The following is a 5,406-nucleotide window of genomic DNA, read 5'->3' on the forward strand; positions in this document are numbered from 1 at the left end:
TCTTTTTGTTTTTCCAAATGTTTTTTTATTGTGGTGAAAGTCACATAATATAAAACATACTATTTTAACCACATTTAACTGTACAGTTCGGGGGCACTAAGTACATTCACATTGTTGTGCAATTCTCACCATCATCCATCTCCTGAAGTTTTCACTTTCTGAAACGGAAACTCTGTCCCCATTACACCCTGAGTCCTCATTCCCCCTCCCCCCTCCCCTCCCCCGACCCTGGAATTTATCAATGGACTTTCTGACTCTATGAATCTGGCCATTCTATGTACCTCGTGTAAGTGGAATCAAACAGTATTTGTCTGCACCTACTGTCTATTGGAATGCATTTTTAGGGTTAACTTTATATCACATGGTCTTCGGTGAGTTTGTAAGCTGGGGGTCTGTTCCTGCACATCCTCTAGGAGGGCTCATGGTGAGTAAATACTGAGGGGCCCCAGGCGCGGGCTGTGGCTGAGGTGGGCACAGGACATCTTTCTGGTGGTGACACATCATGGGCTCACCTCGTTCCTGCCTTTAGAGAGGCCCGATGGCTCTTCTGTATGAAATTTTAAATAAGACGACATTGTCATCCCCCTGAAAAAGGTGGCTTCACTATATCAACTAACTTCTATATCAACAGAAACGTAAAGCATCCTTCCCCATTGACGCTGAGCTCCTGGACGTCCCAAAAGCACTCACGCGGTCTTTTTCCTAGACAATTTCCAGGTGAAACCTGACAGCTTGGTGCTGTGTGCCCTGCAGTTTCTGACTGCAATGAAGTTTTGTATGCGACTGTTCCCTTGTAGGTGAAGTACGTGAGGTGTGAGCCCCTCTGTGTAAGGCTGAGTCCTCATGCTGTCTGTTCCCCCACGCTGGGGTAGCAGGGCTGGGATCCCTTCTGCACAGCGCGGGACCCACTTCAGAGGCGGCGGGAGGCTGAGGTGGCCCCTGGCCACTAGATGGCGCGCCAGCATCGCTGAAGGCAAACCCCACCGCCCCTGGTCTTTGCGTCCTGAATGCTGCTTTGCTGACAGTAAGGCTTTCAGAGGAGTATCTGACCCGTCCATGATGAAGTAGGGAGTGGGGAAATAATATTTGTAGGATGCCCACATTTCTGATTTTTTTCTCCCGTCTTGCCAGGCTAGTAACACTGTGCTAGAAGTTATTATTAAAACATATTCTTTGACTCATTGCCACTTGGCATCCGTTCACGCTTCCCTCCCTTCCCCCAAGATGGGATGGGGTGCGTTGTGATCCTGGAGCTGGGTTCCCCATTGCCGGTTGTGATAGCCCCTCTTCCTCCCCTTCTCCCCCACGAGGCAGGTGGGGCTCAGCCCTGCAATGGAATCACCTAGGAGCCTTTGCAGGCAGCATCCCCGTGCCCACCAGAAGCTCTGGTTAAATCCGTCTGCAGTGCGGCTTGAGCCCTGGGAGTTCTGAGCCCTCCTGGTGACCTAATATTCAGATAAGGGGGAGCTCTGCCATGAGGGCAGGGGTTCTGTCTGTCCTTCCTCTCGTGGGGCTGCCGGTGCCTGGTACGATGTCTGGTACATGCCAGGCACTCAACAAATATGTGTCCAAGAGAGGACAGGAGCCGATATTCCCAGTGACGTAAAGAAAAGGCGTGTTCTTCTACGAACAGCCTCCACCCCAGCCACCGCAGACGTTTATGGAAGCCTCTCTCCGCGTCAATGCTCCTCCCACCTGATCTCAGCCCGTCCTGGACCGTGAGGTGGTGGTAGGGGGCGTGGGCGTACAGCCTGGGAGGCGATGAGCCCGTGGGGTTGCAGGTGCTCAGGGGAGGCTGGTGGTTGAGCTCGCCGTCCTGCCCGCATCCGGGGAATCCGCTCCAGTCCTTCGCATGAGCCAGGCTGTGTGTGCGCGTGCGTGCTCGTGATGGAGGCAGGAAGCACAGGGAGGACGAGAAGCAGCGTGTGGGCGCAGCCCTGCTGTCCTGCCTGTAGCCGTGACCCTTCCCATCCCCCTCTGCTTCTAACGCCTCCTCCAACTTCCCTGGAAGAGCCCCCTGTGCCCAGAGGGCTGACTCAGGAATCCATTCTTTCTCTCTTTTTTTTTTTTTTGGTACCTTTTTTTTTTTTTTTTTGCGGTACACGGGCCTCTCACTGTTGCGGCCTCTCCCGTTGCAGAGCACAGGCTCCGGACGCGCAGGCTCAGCGGCCATGGCTCACGGGCCCAGCCGCTCCATGGCATGTGGGATCTTCCCAGACCGGGGCACGAACCCGTGTCCCCTGCATCGGCAGGCGGACTCTCAACCACTGCGCCACCAGGGAAGCCCCGTTGGTACCGTCTTTAAAAAATTAATTAATTATTTTTGTCTGCGTTGGGTCTTCGTTGCTGCGCGCGGGCTTTCTCTAGTTGCGGCGAGCGGGGGCTACTCTTTGTTGCGGTGCGCGGGCTTATTACGGTGGCTTCTCGTTGCGGAGCACAGGTTCTGGGCGCGTGGGCTTCAGTAGTTGCGGCACGCGGGCTCAGTAGTTGGGGCGCACGGGCTTAGTTGCTCCGCGGCATGTGGGATCTTCCCGGACCGGGACACGAACCCGTGTCCCCTGCATCGGCAGGCGGATTCTTAACCGCTGTGCCACCAGGGAAGCCCCAGTCTTTTTCTTTTAAAATGTATTCCCTTTTTGAAGGTCTCACTGGCCAAACTTAGGACAATTTGAGCATCAAGAATGATTTGTAAGTTGCTGAACAAAAAAGAAAAAAAAAGGGAGGAAAGGAGAAAAAAGGAGAAATATCTCCTTTAGAAGAATCCCGCTCCTACACGTGGAAGGAATTAGAGAATCACCATTGTACAACGCATGATGTAACAGTTGATCCCAGCGAAGGTATTCCATAAGGTTTACATCATTGGCTGTGAGCCCTTTGGGAAACAGGCTAGTGCCGTGGGTCCCCAGGACCTCTGTGGATCGCATAGTGAGCAGACGGGGAACCTGAGAGATTTTTACAGTTGAGAGATCCTCTCCTTAAAGGGCCAGACTTGGCACCGGTCAGAGCGGGGCCCAGAGCCCACCATCAGGTATGATGCTGTAGGACAGACACAGAGCATTCGTGCCCTCAGTGGTAACCGAGTCCAGTTCTGCCCCTAGACCCACTGCTCAGATTACAGGAAATACAGTTGGGGGGGGGGGACAGGAGAACAGGGTGACAGCACTTGGGGGAGCAGTTGACAGGTCACACGTGTGGATCCGTTCTACAAGATAACACATCCGGGCCTTTGTGAAAGTCAATGTCGTGACAAAATGAGATGATCCAGGAGTGATGAGAAATAACTGAGGGTGACCTTGAAATTAGATTGGAGCCTGGCTTCCAAAAAAAAAAAAAAAGAAAAGACAAAATTTTGTTGCCCTATTTGGGGATTTTTGTGTATGGACTAAAAACTGGATGACATTAGGGAATTATTACAAAATGTTTTAGGCATGGTGATAATTTTGTGGTTATGTAGGAGATTGTCCTTAGTTTGAGGAGAAAGATGCTGAGATTTCTAGGGGAAATAGGATGTCTAGAGCTTACTTCCAAGCGGTAGAGAGAGAGGAGGGGAGGTGGCAGGGAGAGAAAGTAAATACAGTGATAATTGCAGAATTTAATGCAAGGTATTAGATGTCATAATATTTTTGTGATTTCTTGTAAGTTTGCAAACTTTCATAATAAGAATTTGTAGAAAACATAACATCTTCCATCCCTCTACTCCTCTGGGCTCAGAAGATGTATTTGTTTCCTGGGGCTGCCCTGACAGGGTATCATACGCTGGGTGGCTGGAATCCAGAGCCCTTCATCACACTGATGTTGCCATGTCTGCGTCCTGTGGGGCTGTGAACTCTTTTGTTTAAAGTGTACGATTGAGTGGCGTTTAGCACACTCACCACCTCGGGCCAGTTCCCATACACTTCCATCCCCACAAGGAAAGCCTGTAGCCATGGCGCAGACCCCAGCCCCTGGCAACCACCGAGCTACTCTGTCTCTGTGGATTTTCCTCTTCTGCACCTTTCATATTAATGGAATCGTCCACTGTGGGACCTTTTGTGTCCGGCTTCTTTCACTCTGCGTCATGCTTTCAAGGTTCATCCATGTGGTAGCATTTGAAAGGACTCCTTCCTTCTCATGGTCGAATAATAATCCGTTGTGTGGATGGACCGCGTTCTGTTATCCATTCGTCTGTCGATGGGTATTGCGTTGTTTCTACCTTTTTGGCTGTTGTGAACTGTGCTGCTGTGAACATTCCTGTACAAGTATTTATTTGAACACCGGTTCTCAGCTCTCTCGGGTATGTACCCACGAGTGGGAGGGGCCGTGTGCTAACTCCAGGTTTAACTTTTGAAGAACCGCCAAACTGCTTTCCTGGGCTCTCCACGCTGCCTGCCCTGGCCCAGCACCTGCCTGCCCCGGAAGCAGAACCGGCTGCTCTCCTGTTCCCCCGTGCGCATCCACCCCGGGGAGGTGCCGACGCTGCGGGAGCTCTCCCCTGGGAGGGGACTGGCCTCTGGCCTCCCTCTGGCCTCCCAGTGGCTGGGAAGGGGGGCAGCCCTGGTGCAGCTCCATTTGGGTGGTCTGGGCCAGCTCAGCCTCCTCCAGCTGGCCAGGGAGTGTGACCCGCCTTCCTTGATTTGGAGCAGGGATGGCTGGTGTCTGGGGTCCTGCGGGCTTGCTCTGCATCCTGAGCCCTCCTGAGTGTGGATGGACAGAAGGAGTCCCGTGGTCCGGGCAGGCTCCTGGGACCCTGTGGGCAGAGGCCTGACGGGCCCTGAGCTCTGGGCTCAGAAGCAACTGGTTAAACCTGCCCTGCCCCCCACCCCAGTGCTGGACTAGGGGTTGCGCCTTGGAGAAGGGGGTTCACGCTCACAGCGCATCCACACTTGCTGGCTGCACCAACCTGAGCTCAGGAGTGAGGGGGGTGGTCATTAGCCCCAGGTTCAGGCGTGGGAACCGGGGCTCCGAGAAGTTAGCGGCTGTGTGTTCCCTGATGCCAAAGCGAGTTCCCTTTGAGACAGGACACAGGGACGTCCCCGTGCGATTTGAAAGGGACGCAAGCTGGGGTTGAAATACGTGAACCTAAGAGTACTGGAAACAAGCCACCCGTGCTTCTTTTTCTCCCCTGAGTACCAACAGGGAGGCGAGAAGGCCTGGGGCAGAGAGAGGGCAGGGCAGGCCGGGGGGCGGGGCTGCCCTCCACTGGGGCCTCCTGCGTGGTGGCCTTGTGCAGTGCACAGCCTGAGCAGCCATTCAGGGCGGCTGGGGGAGGGTGGTAGGAGCTGCAGCGACCAAGGACATCCCAGCCTCCCTACTCCATGCTGGGCGCCCTTGGACAAGTCCTAGAGCCTCTGGGCTCTAAGGGTCCTCTAGGCTAACGTCCCACGAGGGAAAGCACCTCCCACTTTGTCCCCACACAGACACTTGCAA

The sequence above is a fragment of the Grampus griseus genome (genome assembly GCF_964374135.1).
Source record: "Grampus griseus genome assembly, chromosome: 7".
Lineage (NCBI taxonomy): Eukaryota > Metazoa > Chordata > Mammalia > Artiodactyla > Delphinidae > Grampus > Grampus griseus.